This window comes from Tupaia chinensis, unplaced genomic scaffold (genome assembly GCF_000334495.1).
Source record: "Tupaia chinensis unplaced genomic scaffold, TupChi_1.0 Scaffold000532_1, whole genome shotgun sequence".
Taxonomy (NCBI): Eukaryota; Metazoa; Chordata; class Mammalia; order Scandentia; family Tupaiidae; genus Tupaia; species Tupaia belangeri.
This window is the reverse complement of record NW_006160045.1, coordinates 1,230,042-1,251,220: the sequence shown is the minus strand read 5'-3', so window position 1 is coordinate 1,251,220 and position 21,179 is coordinate 1,230,042. Positions and strand designations below refer to the sequence as shown.

The following is a 21,179-nucleotide window of genomic DNA, read 5'->3' as shown; positions in this document are numbered from 1 at the left end:
TGATTGTGCTCTGGTCTCTTGAACATGCCAAAGCAAATGAAAAGCCAGAAGAGGAGTCTGGTATGGAAATGGTTTATGTTTCACCTTAGATTAATTCATTGACATGTGAATGCCTGGCCTGGGTTTAGATGCTGTGCTTTGCAAAGATCCAGGACCTCTGCTGCCTGGTCTAGAGGAAGTAAAGTCGAATTATTGTAGGGATTGTGAATGAACAGTAACCATGAGCGAGCATGGGGATTGCTTCAATAGGGGCTGATAAAGGACCAAGAAACTGGAGAGGAAGGAACCTCCAGTTTTGTAAAGACAAGACCTGAAGCTTGGAGAACACTGTGAGTTTCTTCAAAAAGAGGCGTGAAGGCAAGGAACCAGGGTTGGGGGCGTGTACTGGGGCCTGGGGGTAGGTGCTGCAGTGGGGCCTGGGGGGCTAGGTCTGGTTGAAGCTGGATCCTGAAGGGTCTTGTGAGCCACACTGCAGGGAAGAGTGCATGTCTATGTTGTGAGCCAAGACTCTTCTAGACTCGGCCTTTGCAAAAGAGAAAGCACAGGCAGGGAGCTGTACTTATATGGATCTTCACACAAGCTGTTTAGAAGGTGAGTGGCAGCTTTTGAGAGGCTTGCTAACCCTGTATTGAGGCTTTCTGCCACCTAGAATCTAGAAGTAAAAGGAATAACTGAGCAGGTGGAATGAAGATCTGTAGGAAGTATTTCATTATGTGGGGAGGCAGATGAGTCTGTAGTAAATCTATTTTTAACTTCTTCTCTCGAAAAACTTCAAATCTATAAAAAAAGGGGAGCGAGTAATACAGTCACCCATCTTAACATTTTGCCACATTTACAGACATCATAACACTTCACTGCAGAATATTTCCAGCGTGTGTCTCCTGAGAATGAGGTCATTCTCCTTCATAATCACAGCACCATTATAACACCCAAGAAATTCATCATTAATTCAAGAATGTCATCTACTATACAGTTCATATTCACAAATGTCTTTTATTGCTATGGGCTTTTGTCCCTGTCTCAATCCTGGATCTCATTGTAATTCAGACATTATACTTGGTTTTCTGATCTCCTTAGTCTCTTATGATCTAGAACATTCTCCTTGCTCTTGTTTTCCTTTCTATGACATTGGCAGTTTTCTCTCATGATTAGATGCAAAGTGAGCATTTTGGCACGATAATGCATCAGGGATGCTGTGTTCTTCCCACTGTGTCACTTCAGGAAGCATGATGTTATTCTGCCATTATTGGGGGTGCTAAATTTGATCTTTGGTTAAAGTGGTATCTGCCAGATCCCTCCTTTGTAAAGAGGAAGGGAGTGTGAAAGTACTTCCTATGGGGCATGGTCACACCACAATCCCTTCTCCATTTTTCCCTCCCTTTGGGATTTTGGGCATGCATGCACATGTGCCTGGCATGTTTCACAAGCCTCTGGGTCTGAGACTTGAATTGTGTGGTCAGCCGTGTGGGATATTGTCGCCTTAACCACCTCACCCACGACTAAGAGGATGAGAGAACAGATAGGAAGTGGTTAGATCTCTTTATTGTTTAATAAGCTATCTATGAGCTGATGCTTTGAGATCAGTAAGTGTGCTGTCTTTTAACAACCTTTCACCTAATGATATTAGCATCCATCGGCAACTTGTGCCAAATCGGGCACTACACTGGAAATGGCAACGTGGTGTTTTTAAAATTTAGTCAAAAGTTTTTCATGTTTAAGCTAGCATCGAACAATTACCAAAAAACTACCATCCATTCCCCCTTTTCTTTTGTCTTTCTTTGTGTTTTTTTTTTTCTTTTAATTTAGTTCTTATGAGACATCTGGAAGATTATCATCCATTTTAGCCAACTTGGGCTACCATAACAAAATACTTAGACTGAGTGGCTTAATCAAGCATTTATTTCTCACAGTGCTGTAAGCTGGGGAGTCTGAGATCAAGGTGTTGGCATGATCAGGTTCTGGGGAGGACCTTCTTCCTGGTTTGCAGAAGGTCTCTTTCTTGTATCCTCACTTGCAGAAGAGAGAGGAGGCTCTGATTTTCTCCTCGTTTTATAGGGGCGCTAATCCCATCGTGTGGGGTCTTCCCTTATGACTCATTAAAACCCAATTGTCAGGGCTGGCAGGTATTGTGCTGGTTAAGGATGCTGGATTTTCTCATGACTGACTGCAGTTCAAGTCCCGGACCTCGCGGCTTCCTTTCTCACATTCCCTTTCTTACTCTGTCTCTGTCTGGTTTATAATAATGATAATTATTATTATTATAAATAAAATTAAATAAATAATCCTTTAACAACAACAACTAACAAAAACAACACTCAGTTATCTGTGAATGCCATCACACTGGGTCAAGGTGTCATCATACGAATGGGGGAGGGGCACCAATATTCTATTCCATGTTCAAATGTTGCCAGGTTTGGCCAGTGTGCTGTTAAGGCCCCTTAGGCTGCTTCCTGTGACCTTTGACACATCCTGTGTTCTTACCTGATGGCACAATAGGATGTTACAGGCCCACTTTGTGTTTTCCTCTCCTTAGACCTGGAATGAGCTTTTTCTCCAAGGATTTTAGTTTCTTCTTTACTGAGAAGTGGTATTTAGAAACCAAGATCCAGGAACTAATTGTGCTTATTGGTCTTGGGCTCTCAATTGCTTCTAGGTCTTTCAATTGACAAAGCTTAAAATATGTAATTTTATATCACACGTATAATCAGATCATTCCAACTTAAATTCAACACAACTCTGATCCTTCTCACTTTTTCTTATTCCAATATGTTTATCTCTTCTCCTACAGTGAGAAAGCTTATTTTCTGACAGCATTAATATAATGCTTATTTGTTTGAGCATGCAGTATGTTCAGAATGGTCTCAGAGTTACCACTATGCCAGCAGCAGTTCCAGTGCCAAGAAACCAACTAAGTTCAAGGTTGCTTTGCAGTTTTTCCTGTTGAAGACTGTATCGCACCGAGGGTGTGTAGAGACCTGTGTTTAGAAGTGATTGGAATGTGGTTCTGCTGTCAAGTTGAGTTCAGTGAACAATATGATCATTACAGAAAAGGATCTAGGCGGACACAGAAGTGGCATCTGCAGCAACTGGAAGTGCAAGGGGGGGCTTCTTGAAGGAGGTGATGAAAATTTGGGCTAAAGTTTTCCAGGCCAAAAGAAGAAAGGATGGCATTCCAGACTGAGAGAATGAAAGGCTGAGATGAGAGGCATGTTGATTTTAGGTAAGTGCGAGTGATTCAGAGTTCCTAGAGTGTGGGGTTCAAGAGGAGGCATGACAAAAATAAGACTGGACAATTACCAGTGGCCATATCCTTCGGCTCAGTGTCTGTGCAGTAGGTGCTCAGTAAATCATTGACTGGTTGATTGACTAGATGATAACTTGCTGACTTGTACAGTAGAGCAGTTTTGCATTAGCCTTCTGCTAATTATATGCATAATTATAGAGACTGGTGTTCCCATTTTGATATTTTACCTCATAGAAAAAGCTGATTTAAAAAACCACACACACACACACACACACACACACACACACACACAATTGGCAATCAGATTATCAAAGCACCCGTAATTGAGAGGTCACCTGGGGTGATGGAGTGCCCCATTCTAGATTTGTGGACAGAAAAATCTCCTCAAATGGTTGTCACAATGTTTTCATCTCTTTATCTGCTTATTATAATCAAGCTTCAGGGATAGATGACATTTAGAAAATGCATATAGTCCCTTTGACCCTGAGGGCTCTTGCAATGTTTCCCATCAGCTAAAGAAAAACAAACAGACAAAGCTAACAGTCAGCCCTCACACGATGTTCGCCTTGGAATCACTTCCTCAGAAAGGCATGCTTGGGAACAAGCAGTTAGTGTAATGGCTATGTCGCTGGACTTCCACGTAGTCGACTGCAGTTCGTGTCCCGGACCTGGTGGCTTAAAACTCACGCTGGGCGAGTGTACGTGCGTGCCCAAGATCCCGAGAAGAGAATGGAGGAGGAGGGATTGCGGTGTGACCATCCCCTCTGGGGGGTGATTTCTCTCTTTCTGTCTCTATGTCTCTCTCTGTCTGTCTGGCGAGCGCACGTGCCCTATAGCGAAAACTTCTCCAAAAAAATAAAAAATAAAAAGAATAAAGGTATACTTGTGAGCCTGTGGTTCTGTGGTCTCACTGATATTCCGTTAGATGGGAACACAGGCATTGTGACAATGAAAATGATCATGTGAAGGACAGGAGTTCTTGGTGGATGCTGGAATTGGATTTGCAGTCCTTGCAGTGAGCCCTGGGAATCCCTTTCGATCTGAATATCTTTGAGGATATTCTCTCTCCTTCTTCCTCCTAATGTAGGTTAAATTTGACCTCGTTTTATTTTAAGTTACTCAATAGCTTGAGAGCATTAGAGAATTATTTTCTGAAATAGACTGGCTGTCTCAATAAACGGATTCTTGTGACCTACAAACACTAATGGTTTGTGAAAAACCTATTTTCATTTAAATCCCATTTGTTGTTTTATTCCTGTTATTACTGTGCGTCTGTGAAGTGTCAGGATATGCATAGCACAAGGGAGTAGTATTCTCTGTTGGTAAAGTCTGAGTTGGTAGAAGTTGGAATCGGTGGGAAAGGGCTGCCTTTGCCCTCCAATCCCAGTGACTGACTGTGTGCCTTACTCTTTCTGCTTGCATGAGTCCCTTGAATTAAGCAGATAGAGATTGACCATGTTGTTATTGGTACTCATAAAGTGACAAGGGAGTGACAAAAGCCTAGCAGGGTCTCTTTATGGAGTAAGGATAAAGATGTACCCAGGGGCAAAATGTTTTATAACCTCTATTGGTGATACTGTTTGGTGATTGAAAACACATTCTTTGTATCTGGCAGACCTAATACACACAAGCATGGTTTTCCTGAGGAAGTGATTCTAGAGCTGACATAAGTCAAGCGAGGGCTCTAAATACAATGTGGCTTCCAAAACCCTATCAGTTTTATTTTCTGGCCTAAACTCTATTTTAATTATTTTTCATTTAGAAATGCATGCTCATTAAGTCTTTTTTAAATGTTTATTAATTTGGTTCTTGTGGGGGTGGCGTTTCCAACGGGTCCTCATGCCATGATCCACCCCAGTCCCAGCTGGCCAGGGTTCATGAGCACACATGTGCATGACTGGCATGCTCTGTGGGGTCCCAGCAAAAACCCTGGACCATTGCTGTGTTGACCCAGCTGCACCCCTGCCATGTAACTGCCTTAAAAAAAAATCCTAGGTAAAATTTGAGTAATTAAAAAAAATACTGTTTTTAGATAAATTTTGTGACTATTCTGAAAAGGTAAGTTACTCAGATTTTTTTTTTTTTTCACAGAAGAAGTGAAAGCCGAAACTCAAAGCTATTAGTTGATTCAGCAAGCTTAATTCAATAGGGCATCATAACTATGTGGGAAATATTTTTCCCTGAGTTGGAATAGCAGTTTTCACCAGATAAGACTTATTTGTTACTTTAAGTAAAAGTACTGGCTTAGGGCTGGCCCCATAGCCAAGTGGTTAAGGGATCCAGATTCCACATGGGTGATGGGATTTACATGGTTAGAATCTCAGTTGGTGGCTTGAAAAACTCAGGTGTGAATGCATGTATGTACAAGACCTTAAGAAGATGAAGAAATGAAGAAGAAAGGATTGCAGCATGACTGTGGCCCACTGGGATCGCTTGCTTCTCTCTTTCTCTCTCTGGAGAACACACACACTCTCTGGCAATTAAAACAAAACAAAACAAAACAAAACAAAACAAAACAAAAAACTACCAGTTTAGGACAAATATTCTGTAATGCAAAAATAGATATTTTTATGTTTTGGTTTGTTTTAGGTTGTGTGTGTGTGTGTGTGTGTGTGTGTATTCAGGGTTGTGTGGTTAAGGTGCTGGACTCCCACATGGCCGGCCCCTGTTCCAGTCCTGGACCTGGCAGCTTGAAAGTTACACCAGGTGCGTATGCGTGTGTGCCCAAAATGCCAGGGAGAGAATGGAGAAGGAATTGTGGCATGTCTATCCCCCCAGGGGGTGATTTCTCACTTTTCCTCTCACTGTCTCTCTCCAGTGGGCACAGGCACCCAACCACAAACGCTTTTTAAAAAAGGGAAGGGGGTGAAGATTCACATATGGCAAACAATAATACTTTCCCACTTTTGTGAATCAAGATGCTTTAGAATGAATTCATCTCAACCAAAAAACATCCTTGTGCTTTGGTAGAAGTAATTATAAGTGTCGATCATTCTTGATTAATTCAGATATTTAATTGACTCTCAGTAGTCTCAGCTTCTGACCTGAATATTTTTCCTCCCCTAAAATTGGATACATTTGATGGTATGAAGGATAATTGCAAAGATTCTATAACAAAACCATTGTTAAGGCTTAGGAATTTTGTCTCTGTTTTCAAGAAAACAAATTGGATTTTATGTGGTCTATATGGCTACATGTACTTATAAATCATGAAACATACTGGCTTGTTGGGAAAGTCATGACACATTTTTGCATAGAAAAACATGGAAAAACATGTCATAACTTTCCCAGTGACCTGATGTATACTCACATGTACATACTATATTTAGACTTTATATTCTAAAACAGTAACATAAGTTAAAAAAATGGTTTTTATTTGAGGAGACCTTAAGCTTTACCATTTAACAGGACAACTTTTTTTTTAAGTAAAAGTTATTTACATATGAAGTTTTGGACAAAGTGAATCATTGTTTATTTTACTTTTTTTTTTCTTTCCAGGAGTATGCTTGCCAGAGAGACAGAGAGAGAGAGAGGGAGGGAGGGAGGGAGGGTGAGGTAGAAGGCAGCCCCTCCACGGGGGGTGCCGTGACCCTTCTGTTTCTTCATCCTCTTGGGATTTGGGGCATGCATGCCCACATGGCCAGCATGTTTTTCAAGCCTCTGTGGCTGGGACTGGAACTGTAGTCCGCCATGTGGAATCTTACTCCTTTATTCAGTAGGCTATGGTGCCATCCCATTAACTGTTTATTTTTACGGTCTCGATACATTATGTGGGCTATTGGATGGAAATATTTGAAGAATCCACAGCCTCGCACTTCTGTATAGAAAAGCTGGATATGCTTACTACTGAGACAGTAAGAGAGTGAGAGGCAGGCATGCATGCTCTTCTGGGTGTTATCTAATAGATGAGTTGCCATTATGTGCCATTCATTGTGCCTGGCAAGCTTCATTTATCTGTGAAAGTGTGTTTATTTAAAAAATGCTTTGACTAAATGAGCCACCAAGGGAAAGATGCATCCTAGCGTTTTCCTGGGTTGAATTCAAATCACAGTCCAGTATTCAGAGAGGAAGAATTTACAGGACAGGACTGGCTGTGGACGTGACAGCCCCCGTCAGCAGTCTGAGGGCCTCACGACCGTTTCCATCCTGGCGACACAGCCTCTGACATGCATGCACAGAAGCTCTTCAGAGACAAGAAGACGGGGAGTGCTGTTGAGGTTTCATCTCTGCAAACTGGAATGTCTGTGATTCAGCGTTTCTTCCTTCTCTCTCTATTTTTTTTTTTCTGGAAGGCTTATTAATGAAAATATCCAATTTTTGTTGTTCAATAGTAGGCTTCATGAAGTATAAATTCATATAAATAAGATTATGTTGTAATGTTAATTTCCCAGTAGATGTCTAAACTTCACATTAGAAGTCAGGACTTTGGTAGTTACAAATGTCAAGATTCAGAGAGTATCGGCCATGGCTGTGACCTTCAGATACCTTGCTTACTGCATTTCCTTGGAGCTGTGCCCCTGCAGACTGCTACCTCCCCCCTGTTGCCTCGACCAGAAAGCCAGGGATCTTCCCTGTTTTCTTCCCTCACTCTCTTTTCTCTCTCTACTTCTGACCAGTCCCCAAGCCTGTTCTCCCCTCTCTATCCCCATACCTCCACAGCCCCCCCGCCTTGCTCATCTCTTTCATTCAGTTGAATCCCTGACAATTCGTGCCCCACTGTGCTGCCAGGGGAGCTTAAAACATGATGCTCAGTTGAATATCCACCATAAAAAGGAAGGAAATTCTGATGTACAACACATGAGTGGGCCTTGAAAACATGCTCAGTGACATAGGCAGGAAAATATTAAGACAGCGAAAAAAGATACATGCTATATGATTCCACTCATGTGAGACCTAGAATAGGCAACTTCAGGGAGCTAGGAAGTGAAAGTGTGTTTACCAGGCACTGGGCAGTGGGCAGTGGGGAGCTCTTTGGGATGATGAAAAAGTTCAGGAAATAGCAGTGGTGGTTACATATTATTGTTATTTAATGCCACTGAATTGTACACTTCGATGAGGTTAAAATGGCATTGATAGTAATACACAGTCATCATAATAATGCAGTTCTAACCATTCTCTTTCTCCCCTCTGAGGTCTAAGCCATGTTGTCTATAGGACAAAGTCCAAGCTGCTTGGAGAAAAGGGAGGGCCTCTGCTCTTTCATTCCTTGGATTCCCACCTCCTTGCACAATGTCAGGACTTCTGTTAAGACCACTCTCCTGGAGGCTTCTGCCTGTCCCAGCACCACTTACTGATGGATGGATAGAGAGGAGAGGGCCCTGCTGTGACTGCATGCTCCCCCTCACCTCCTTGTCTCTTCCTCCCCCTCTTAATGCTTCTTTAGTCCTTGTTTTGCTCTCTACTCCTGCCCCCGTGATCATGCCTGTCCCAGCCTTCAGGGACTGGGACTTGAGCCTGTGAAGGAGGAAGTGGCATTTTGGCCTTGGGGGTCCAGCCTTGCCCTCCAGTCTTGCTTTCGAGCAGTGACACTGAGGTCAGACCTTAAAACCCCCTACTCACATACTTCAGTGTCTGCTTTTCTAAGGGTTTGCTTCATGAGGTGATTTGTTACAACTGCTCAACGCCTCACCTCCCACCTGTACTTGGCAGACCTGTCCTGCTAGTTCTGCCCTGGCCTTCTCTTTCCCACCTCACCTAGTAGATGTTACCAGGAAGTGCAAACCATGTGCCAGATATAGTTCCACATGCTTGATATGTGTTCACGCATGTTGACCTTGACAACCTGATGAAGAGAGTATTATTATTAACATCCTGTTACAGAGATATTCGAGACACTTACTGGAGGGCACAGGCTCCTAACCCATACTTTATGTCCTCACCAGTGTCTTTGCACATGACCAGTCCTCTTCCAGAAAGTAACATGGTACCTGTGATAACTTGGGTATCCCCCCAAATTTATGTGCTGAGATTTGACTGTAATAGGATTCAGAGGGTGAAAACTTTGGTGGGAGGCTTTAGGAGAAGATTAGTGGCTGGGTATTTAGGGTAGGGCTTCCATGATTATATTCTGGTGGGTTTATAAAGAGAGGGAAGTCATGTAGATATAGAATATGTTCTGGTCTGCTCTGCTTTATGATGCCTTCAGACTTTGTAGTTACTATTGGGTCGTTGGAAAAGTCATGGCAGATTTATGCATAGAAAAATATATCATGACTTTTCTGATGACCCAAGAGAATTGTGAGTCAAATAAACCTCTATTTTAATGAATTTTCCAGTCTTGGATATTTCTGTTGATACAATGGTGGACTAATACAGCACCTTTTCTTAAAATTTTCCTGGCTTTCCCAAACAGATGTAAGTTTTTCTTCCAGTTCTACCTGGTACTTCTGCAAAAAGCCCAGATTACACTGTACTGTAGTTACCTCTGTGTTTAGTTTGGTGTATTTTTCACCAGCCTTACGAGGGGATGGCTCCATTTAAAAAAATCTAGATCTCCTAAACCTAGAACATACCTTCTAAATTACCTGAAAGTAATCTCTGAATATTTTTCCCTAAACTAATACCTATGGATTGGGTCTTAGATACACAGATTCAGCATAGAAAGTACAACAGTGTGTGTGTGTGTGTGGGGGGGTGGTGGTGGTGGTGGTGTGTAGAGTGAGAGTAGGAAATATGTATGAACTAAATGGGGCACCAAGGGATCTTTTAGGGTGCTAGAGATATTTTGGTTGGCATAGTGGTTACAGAAATGAGTATACTTGTCAAAACTCATTGAACTAACACATAAAATGTGTACATTTTATTATTGACGAACTTGGCTTCCAGATTGAGAGTAAGTGGAGGCATCTCTTGCATATACTAAATGTTAGGTTAGAAAAGATGGATTGATGAAGTATGGCATTTGGTTGTTCCACTGTTCAATATCTACTTTTGGGGTTTGTACTTTTTTCTTTCCCTCTTACCTTGCCTAAATGGAAAAATCAACCCTCATTGAGTTACTGCAGCTGGAAGTAAGAAAAAGCAGAAATAATGAGCAGAGTGACAGCTGACTCCCCATGGCTCTTAATTTTAGTGCCGCTGCCTTTACGAATTCTTTGCAACTTCAGTTTGAGGCTTAACTTGTGCAATGAATCATCAATATTGAGGGTAGGTAGGGAGATTGCAGCAATAAACGCTCTGGCTGAAAGAAAAATCTTATGAATGGCTTTCGAATAGATTTATTTAAAGAGATATCTGTAAAATCCACCCAGTTTTTTATTTACTATTCTTTTGAAATGTTTAATGTAGAATATTCTCTGGGTAATTTAAAACCACTTAAAGAAATATGTACATATATTGTTAATGTGTGAAAGTAAATGAGTCTAAACAATTAGGTGGTTTTTTTTTTTTTTTTTTGTGGTTGGTTGTTTGCTTTCTCCCTGCATCTCCTTCCAGCCTTAGGGCACCTCAAGTTAATGGCGCTCTGGTCATCATAAATCACATGAGATCTTTAGTGCTTTGAACAAAGCTCAGTGCGTTTAGGGAATTTATCTAATGTCCCTCCCTGATGGGAAAGGTGAACCATGATACAATACGGCTGTTTAGAGCTAAGATGAACCTGGCCCAATCTAAATATTTCAGCCCCCTCTTGGCCCATAACTCTGCAGATGAATGCAGGAATTGTGTCTGAAGCTCACGTTGTCAAGAGGGGTTTACCATCATGTCTTTGTGAAGTTCCATCACGTCAGGAGCTACCTTTAATCTGGAGTTGTTGTCTTGACGTCTAGCATCATTGCCCATTTTGTTGAGGTAATAGATTCAGACTTCCAAGTATGAAGGAAGTTTGGTACCTCACCTGTGTGTTCTTAGGAATGGTCTTAGAACTTGCTGTGGGTGAGAAAAGCTAATGGGTGGTCATTGTTAATGGTCTTTGCTCAGTTTTCTTCCTTGTCGTCTGGAAATAGTCATTTAAAAAAATTGTGTCTTTAATGAAATGTTTGTGCCTATAAACCTTAACTGCAAAATAAATATAAAAATATTTGTGCTGTCTTCTTAAAGTTTACTTATTTTTTCCATAAGCTAAAGTGATACACCATCCCCACCAGAGTCTTGATGCCACAACCCACCCCCAGTTTAAGCCTGTATCACGGGCACACGCAGGCACACGCAGGCCTACGCAGGCCCGGTGTACTTAGGGAGGTCTCTGGAGATGAACCGGAACCTTCCTATCGGGGTCAGCCTCACAGAGTGTATTTTACCACTTGCACTGGGTCCTTGTAGCTTGACAGAAAACTTGGGTAAGGTAACTGTTGGAGGGCCAACATGCTGATTTGGGGATAGGTGCCTCCAGAGTAACCCACTGAATTTTAAGGATGTAAGGGATGATTACTGGGAAGTGATGTAGAGTTGGGGTCAAAATACCATAGCCTATTTTAATAAGTACAGTTTTATTGGAACTGTGGGTATTCTCTACTGTCTTAAGTTCCATGTCTGGGACCTGCTATATTTAAACTGACCAAAACAAGATTAACAGGAGAAAATGTTTATACATGCAGCACATACAGTTGGTTAGAATTTGGGGCTTATATACCTAATTCAGAAGGGGAAAGGAAGGAGGTATAAAAGGCTTCTATGGGAAGAACAAATAGGGTCTTCAGGAAAGACAAATAGGTTTTTAGGAGAACAAATTGGGGTTAAGAATGTTATGATAATGTGTGTTTATGTGTTGTGTGAATGGTCTTTGTCTTTTATTAATTGTTTTCAATTGCCAGGGGGCATGTTCACTTATCTGGGAGAGAGAGCTAGAGAAAGCCTTTGCACTGGGGCATGGTCATGCCACAATCTTTTCCCCTCCATTTCTCCATCCTGTCAGGATTTTGACCTTGCAAACAAATGCACTCAGTGTGTTTTTCAAGCTACAGGGATCAGGATTTGAATTGTGATTGGCCATATGGGATCCAGTTTGCAATGCACAGTGCTTCACTGCTGAACTATGGGGCTAGCTCTGGTTCCATCTTCTAAATAGTCATGAAACAGCCCTGAAGAGGGGATTTATATTAGGTTTATTTTTGGTCTGTCTCTCCTAGAAATGAACCTGACCTGCAGAGAAAATTTATGGTAGTTCTCGTTTCCCAGAAATTTTCATTTTTGATCAAATAAGAGACACTCCAATAAGATTTCTTTTGAATCTATTGAATCTCAGATGTCTTTAGCTTGAGATAATCTTCGTGCCAACTCTGGGTTGGTGCGAAGTTCTAAGTGGGTTCCCATTGAACATAGCCTTGTCCATTCCTTGACTTACCGACCATGGCTACTTTCACACTCTGGCAGAGTTGCATATTTGCAAAACTGACTGAATGATTTTGCAAATCTAGAAGCTGAAAATACTTAACAACTTGCCCCTTCACAGAAAAAGGAGCTGTGTCTCTGCTCTAGATACAGTACAGCGGAAGGGCTGGCTCTGTGGGGCCACAGCAAAGCACTGCTCAAGAGAAGCTGGGTTCCATGTGGTAACTGATTCTCGTCCCCAGCCCAGTCAACCTGAAACACGAGGGCACAGGCATGAGTGCCCAGGAGCTGATGGGCTGGAGGGCTGGAGGAGGGGGATTATGGCATGGTCGGACCCTGTGGAGAGTACTCATCTCTCTCTCTCACATGCACATGTGTGTGTATGCATGTTCAGTCACAAATAAAGAAAAACATATATGTATATTTAAAATGGGAAAATATTTAAAAATTGAAGGCTTCAATTAGTTTTAGAACTTGCAGTCAAGCAAAAAAAATTGGAGTGGGAAATGAACATATATTTAATTTTTTTTTTTTTAATAATTACCAGGGTGAGCATGCACTCAGAAAGAAATGGAGAAATCACTGTCCAATGGGGTGTGGTCCCACCACAATCCCTTCTCCAGTTCTCCTTACTGTCAGGATTGTGGACATGTGTATGTCACACACACACACACACACACACACACACACACACACACACATCTGGATTGTTTATCAAGCCACCAGGCAATGATTTGAACCATGTGATTGGTCATTTGGGATCTGGTTCCCCTAACTACCATGCCATGGGCCTGGCTTGTATGGTTCATTTAAAAATATATATATAAATTTAGACAATGGAAGTTTGGGGCCTTTACTCTCCAGGGTGTTGCTCCTTAGAGCACCTGCGGTTCCTGATGCCCAGCTCCTAGCCCTCAAGCCCTGAGCTTCCGGTGAGTCACTGCTTGCCTGGCCTTGGACTGTGTTGGATTTGCTTTGAGACACCACCTTAAATTCTCACACCTCTGGAGGCTTATGGGCTCAGACCCTCCTTGCTGCCTAATGTGATGCTGGCAGGGCCAGCTGTGATGCTTTTTCTAATAAAGGACGTATCAGGGTCCTTCCCTCCGACGTCTTGCTCTCCAGTGCCCCTGGAGTAGAGAGAACGGGGAGCCATCTTACTGGTTCCTTGAGTTCCAGTGTCCTTTCTGGCTCTCACAGGTTGTACTTGCTCTTTGCTTAGTTGTTCTGTCTGGTCCCCGTTAATGATCAACTGTGAGCATACGTGATCCGGTGAGGAAGAGTCCTTGCAGTGTTCTGAAAGTGTCTATCCTTTCCTCTTCCCTTTGGTTCCCTTTCTGTGCGTCTTCCGTTCTCTTGTACATCCAGGTTCCTCATGGGCAGGGGCTCTTGTTGACTGTGGTCTCCCCGTGCCCGGAATACCATTTGGCACGTGGTGGGATCCTAGTTGATTCCTGGAAAGTATCTGTTTACGCACCGCTACGCGTTCTGCTTCATAGATGTCCGTCCATTGGTAAGATGTAGGATTTTTGTTTGCTTTCTGCCTCTCTCGTTTTACCTTTGCGCCTGACTTGTCAGTTGTTTCAACCGTACTCAGGGTTCTAGCAGTCAGGGTAGTTGAGCATTTTTCATTTGCTTGTCAGTCTGTCTGTCTTTGTGTCTGATAGCATCTTTTATCACCCCTCTCCTTTTACAGCTGTTCCTTGCTGTTAGGACCGTCAGCAACTTTGTCACTGGGTGATCAGAGCAGGTGCAGATAAGGCAGGGTGTTCCCTGAACGTCAGTGTTCACCCTGGCCTGTGTGAGTCAGGAGATTGTGCGGCATCTTCTCCAGGAAGAGTTGCAGCTACCTCCCCCCTGCTTGCAAGTTTGGGCCATAGGGTTGTTTACTTGATCTGGGAAGGATATTGATTACACATAAACTAGGTTTTCTTTTTGATTGGGGCAACAAAAATCAGAGTTCTGACTGTTGGTCAGGGTGTTCGGTCTAGCTGGGCGCATTCATTAAACCAAAGGCATAAAAGGAGAACTCTCTAATGTAAGTGGCCTCTCATTTAAAGTGTTTAGATACCCACTTGACCTCTCATCTACGTGCAGTCCTGCAAGGCTATTAACAGCTAATATTTGTAAGTTATCTGTCCGGTTTAAGAGGCACAGAGCAAGCAGCCCAGCAGTAATGTCTGCTTTTGGAAATCCAGCAGCGTATGACTTAAGTCACACAATACTTTTACTTACAAGGCACTAGAGGGGACCATCTAAGGACTATTCCTAATTTTACAGGTGAGGAAACAGTGGTTCATTGAGAGGCAAAAAGTAACTTGCGGGCATGATAAGGAGTAAAATCTTTGTCTCCTGATTCCTAATAGTAATGAGTATCTGGTAGATATTTGGAAAACAAAAATTGGTGATTATCACACTCGTTGTCTTCTGAAATATGACTTTATTTTGGTTCCAATATACTTTGATTTTAAATATTGTTTCCAAACTCTCCGAGTGGGTCAGATTCATTTGTCTTTTGCTGACTTGGCATAAATGAAATGTACTTGTGGCTGAGTTAGTAACATCTCTGGTGACTGTGGCTGCTTGCTTAGGTGGTGTGAGTGTGTATGTTTGTTTATTTTAATGAACTTTATTGATTTATTGATTTATTTTAATTTGACCAGAGAGGAACAGAGAGAGAGAAAAGGAAAGTGAGAAAGCAAGCCGCCAGGTCTGGAACTCGAACCACAGTCAACCATGTGGGAGTCCAGCACCTTAACCACCACACCACCTGCCAGCCGTGATTAGTTGTGTTTTGCAGTGACAGAATTGGCATGAGCTGCAGCAGTGACCCTTGTACAGTGTGTCCTTGGCCCCATGGCACAGACAGACAGGGACGGCATATAGTCTGTGGCTGGGTGTGTCCGGCCTATGGTTTTCCTGGTGGGAAGTGTTGGCAGGGCCAGACTTTTGGGTGTGTGGTGAGTCCCTGGGATGACCTGAGCATTCTGGCTGGTCTGTTGCTTTTTCCTGTTCCACTGTCGATGGTCTCCATCAGTGTACTGCCTGCTTCTCCTAGGCCATCAGCCTCCAGCATGTCAACCTCCCCCATCCCATCTCACTGGGTCACTCCAGACCTTTAAGACAGCTTTCACTTTCTGGATCTTTTCTTGTCAAACACAGCAAACTAGGATGCTCGTAGGAGGAAATGGCACAAATACTCGTGCCTGGGCTGATGCAGATCTCAACTGAGATTTGTCAAAGTCCTGCAGATACTACCCTGATTCATTAAGACAGTGACTGTAGTTACACTGGGTGGACCACACTTGTATGTGGCAGTTGTCCTGAAAGGATTGCTCTCTGCCACCAAAGGACTGGAAGTCGATGACACATCTGTCACCAGACATTCCCATTCTTTCCACTAATTAGAGAGTTTCCCAAGATTCCATATCAGCAAGCGTGCTGGCCAGCTGAAATACCAGATGAAATGGAATTGTAATTGTGTTGCTTAATCTCATTTCAAATATTTATATTTGGTTGAAGAATTAAGTTGATGGTCTATGTCAGAAAGACATGCTATTTCATTGGAAAAAGAAAGGCCAGCATAGGACCTAGTCTCTATTGATTCTGAAATTGAGAAAGTCTTGTTGACTTTGAGTTTTTTTCCAACATAACTGTTGACTTCAAAATTCACATGTAGACTATGAAATGGAACAATTTGAGGTCAACCAGATGTGATTGCTGTCAGATCATGTCATAGTTACATGGAGAGGCTTCCTAATTAATCCCACTGTCACAGAATTTAGGAACATTCTTAAGAGTATCAGTAGAATGGGACCAGCCGATGATGTAATGGTTACATCACTGGACTTCCATGTACTTGACTGTTCTTGAGTCCCGGACCCGGCGACTTAAAACTCATGCTGGGCATCTGTGAGTGCATGCCCAAGGTCCTAAGAGAAGAATGGAGAAGGGATTGTGGCATGGCCATCCCCATGGGGGTTGATTTCTCCCTTTCTGTCTTTCTGTCTGTCTGATAAGCCCTCATGCCCTATAGCAAAATAAAAGTCTCTCTTTAAAAAAAAAAAAAAAAAAGAGTATCATGGAACTGGACTCTCACATAGTCGAATGTGGTTCGAGTCCTGGACCTGGTGGCTTGAAACTTGCACTGGGTATGTGTACGTGCGTGTGTACCCAAAAATCCTGTAAAGAGGATGGAGGAGAAGGGATTGCCATGTGGCCATTCCTGTCGGGGGATGATTTCTCCCTTTCTCTCTCTCTGTCTCTCTGGCGAGTGCAAGCAACTTATAGCAAAAATCTCTCTCTCTCTCTCTCTCTCTCTCTCTCTCTTTTTTTTTTTTAATAAAAAGAGTATCAGAGTAAAACTATCTGGATTATTTCACCAACTTTTTAATTCTTAGGCTCATATGCCTGGACTTCTAAAAGTGACTGAGATTATAAAAATCCAGACTTGGAGGCCTTTAGGATTTTACCACCCCCTAAATTCATGGAGCACATTGCCATACTTAACTATTTCATAGAGATGTATACAATTATATAGCTTTTTAAAAGAAGTTTTCTTTTGTGAAAATAAAGGACTTATTTTATTTAGCTTGCTTTCTCTCTCCCTCTCCCTCCCTCCCTCCCTCCCTTCTTTCCTTCCTTCCTTCCTTCTAATTTGACCAGAGAGGAAAAGAGTGAGAGAGAGAAAGAGGGAAAATGAGAAAGCAAAGTGCTGGGTGCAGGACTCAACAGTGGTCAGCCATATGGGAGTCCAGTGCCCTTAACCACCGTGCCTCCTGCCGGCCTACTTTTTGACTTTTAAAACATGTTGCCACAAGTGGGAAATTCTACATCTGACCTCAGTGCCAAGTCCCAGGCAAAAGGCTGCAGTACAGACATATGGTATAAAGTGGTCTGCAGGCTACGTGTGTCATGTGTAGATGAAACATAAGTGAATTTTGTGCTTAGACTTGGGTTCCACCTCAACATAACTCATTTTATATATATGCAATTATTCCAACATCTGTGAAAAAAAAAAATCTGAAATACTTCTCTTAAGTGTGTCAAATAAGGAACACTCAACCTCTAGTGTAAAGTACCTGCAAAGCATAAACTATTCTTGGCCCCAGGACAACAGTAACACACATATATACTCACACTTTGGTTTATGTGTATATGGTACAAGTGGCATCATTTATGTAACTTTGCATTGTTTTATGAAGCTATGTTTGAAAACAAGTTCTATCATATAAGCTGTAGTTTTTTGAGTATACCCTTCCTTAATTACTTTTCCTCTTCCTATGGTCTGTTTTCTCTTTGATCTTTACTAAGGTTCCTTTAAAATAAATTGTACTGACATTTAAAAATTGTTCCAATATATTTCAGTATATACTTATTCTTATGCATTCTACCAAAGTACTCTTTCTTTTAAAATTTAATGAGTATTTTATTTGGGTATCACATCTTGTTTTCCCTGAAAGGAAAGTGAAGCCAAACGCAGGTTTCGAAAGTAGTCGCCAGCTTGTACTTATATATGAAACACTTATGTTTTTTCTCTAACCTTCGGGGGCCTTGTTTCCATTCCCTTTCTTCTATAGTTGACTTTCATCTTTTGACTTGATGATGAAAGGGGGAAGAATGATTCATCATTTACTTTGGCCCATAGCCTTATAAATTTTCTTCTCTTTACCTAACTAATCATCATCATTAGCAATTATGCCCCAGAGAATATACTGGAATGCAGTACAGGCTAGCTTAATATAGAACAAATCAGTGTATAAATCAAGGAAGCCGCTGCCTCGATGGCTTGAGTGTTTGGGCATGAAAAATAGGAATGCGTCTACCATTCTGCTTTTTTTCTGTTAGCTGTATTATAAAGCTAGAATTCACTTGGATAGAGTTGGAAATTGAGTAGTATAATCTAATTTTAAGGGAGCTTAACACAAATTAAGCAAACATTACTTGGAACATAAATTCATGAATAAAATCGCATGTTGATTTTGTTAAAAAATGACGGTGCAGCAGGTCTTGGTGCAGGGCCAAGAAGAACATTTGCTTCCCTCCTTCCAAGTTGTTCCAAATGGCAGCTCTTTGATAACCAGGAGGTGCCTCTGGGCAGATCACACGGGCGGGCACTGAGCTCAGTGCGAGGGAGAGAACTGACACTACTCTGAGCCTTTCGCGGTGTGGCGCGTGGGCTCTGAGAGTTCACTTGGCCTGCAGCTCCAACTCCATCATCCCTGCGTGGCCAGTGAGGAGGCATTCTCAGAGAAGTTAAATGGTGTACTCCAGTGTTACAGCTGGTTAGTGACAAAGCTGGGATTTGAACCCAAGCTTCTTTGAGGTCAAAGCCTCTATTCTTAACACTCTTCTAAGCTGCTCCCCACATTGTTATATAGAATGTAAGGTAAATCATATGGAAGGAAGGAAGGAAGGTTGATAGATTGGCAGCCCCTATTTTAAATGGGTGTCCCCATCCCCCCAGTAATATTTATGTTGCAGGTGACTGTCTGGGCTGCCACTTTCTTTTCTTTTTCTTTATCTGTTTTGTTTTTGTTTGTTTGTTTTTATAGATTTTTGCTATGGGGCATGTGTGCTCACTGGAGAGACAGAGACAGACAGAGATAGAAAGCAAGAAGTTACCCCCCCTCCAGGGGGGATGGCCACACCACCATCCCTTTTCATCCATTCCCCTCAGGATCTTGGGCACACATGCACACACATCCAGCAGCTGGATCCAGGACTCGAACTGCAGTTGACTACATGGGAGTTCAGTGATACAGCCATTACGACATCTAAAGGAAGTTCCAAGTTTAAGAAATTGCAGGAATATGTAATTTTTTGGAACCCTTCTCATTTTTGTTATTTCTGCCACCATAACTCTGAGTCACCAACTGTACCCTCGCCACACACACATTCACATCTCCCTAGAGTCTAATATTGTGGCCTGACCTCTGTCAGCAGTTTATTATTTTTTAAAAGAATTTTTAAATTTATTATTACTGTTTTTTAATTTGCTGTACATCATGTGCACTCACCAGAGAGGGAAAGCAAGAGCAAGAGAGAGAGAGACCCAAAGAGAGAGAAAGTGAGAAAGCAAGCCACAGGTCCAGTATTCGAACCGTGGTTGGCCATGTGGGAGTCCAGTGCCTTAACCACCAGGGTACCTGCTGGCCCTGTCAGCAGGCTTTAACACTAAGGATACGTAAGGACGAGATTCAACAATAAACTCTTGTGTTTTGTCTTTTATATAAAAAAAAAAGACAAATTCATTACATTGGGTATAGAGTTAGAAGAATTCGACCTCATTCATTGACATGGGGTTTCTGACAGCAGAGCTGACCCTCTGGCTTTGAGCACTTCAACTGGCCTCTTCTGCTCCTCTTTGCTCAAGTTCTTCTATTTGAAAAATCCAGGAAGTGTTCCTTAATTCTCCTTCCTCTAAGACACCATTCTACCCCTGTCCTTCCTACTACATCACAGGGACTTTGAATACTCACATCACAGCATCCTCAAGACCCTGTCGTACCCTGGAGACTCTGCTGACAACACTCTCAAAAATACTAGCCACCCTCTAGTCAGCCAACGCGAGTGTTTTCTCAGCAATCACGTGCCATATCCTGGCCCCACCTGCATCTCCTTGCCTGCATGCTGGGTTGTGTGGCTGGGGCTTCTCCCACTTCAGCTCCTGGTTTTTGTTGGTTTGTCTGTCTCTGCTAGGCTGTAATATAGCTGTTCCCTGAGGGTCTCTTTCCTGTGCTTTATCTGTCACTGCCTGACACCTCTCTCTGCAGATGCTACCTGATCTCATGTCCAGTCTTGATTGTTCTCTGCAATATTGGTCCCATAATTTTAGCTTATTTCTTGACTTCTTAATATCTTCCCAGATAACTTAAATAGCTTTCCAGCACCTCAGTGGTTATGGCCTGCACAGAACTCATTGTCACTCTCTCTGTAATCTTTCTCCTGGTGATCCCACCCTCTTCTAGGACATTTAGGACATTACTTTGGGTGTCTCCCTTGTTTGATCCAACTCTACTTCTCTGAGACTTCTTACCACTTTTTAATCTCTTCATCCTATTTACTTTAGCTACTCATTACCTCTGGTCTAGTATTACAGTAGCCTCCCAACAGGTCTTTCTGTTCTTTTTATTTACTTATGTGTTTATTTTATTTTAAGGTTTTTGCCTTAGGGAGCATGAGCTTGCCAGAGAGAGACAGAGATAGTGACTCGAACTGTTGTCGGCCATCTGGGAGCCCAGTGCATTAATCACAACACCACCTTCTGCACCCCACCCCCATGAATTTTTTAGACTTATTATAAATAGCGTACTGCTTGACACACAGTAGATATTCAGTGAAGATCTGAATGACCCAAATGAAAGAAAGAAGACATTCTCTTGTTCATTCTTACCTACCTTTAAATCGTTCACGGGCAAGATTCACCTTTATATCCCACAATGTTTAGCGTGGGGCTTTGCGGGTAGTTCTTGAATTAGTGGAAAGACTGCAGTTGATTCCACTATGAACTTTCTGAGTGCTACATTACTGTATTTTACTTTCAATCATTTAATTAGGTGCTGTTAATACAATTAAGGTATTTTTAAATATGTTGCTCTTTTGATTACTTCTTACCTTTTTTTTTTTTTTTTTAATCAACCTTCCCCCTGCCCCCCCCCCCCCCACG

General features: G+C 42.2%; 1 protein-coding gene across 5 annotated transcripts in view; it reads left to right on the top strand.

Moving 5' to 3' along the window:
* The window catches only part of RNF152 (ring finger protein 152), a 134,099-nt gene that overhangs the window by 104,254 nt on the left and 8,666 nt on the right, over nucleotides 1-21,179 (top strand). The window contains exon 1 of one of the 5 annotated variants that reach the window (XM_006157197.3): nucleotides 13,847-14,024. The exons of the other annotated variants lie outside the window; for them this stretch is intronic. The gene's annotated coding sequence lies outside the window, so the exon portion shown is untranslated. Of the gene's footprint in view, nucleotides 1-13,846; nucleotides 14,025-21,179 lie in introns of those variants that run through there. 5 annotated transcript variants of the gene reach the window in all.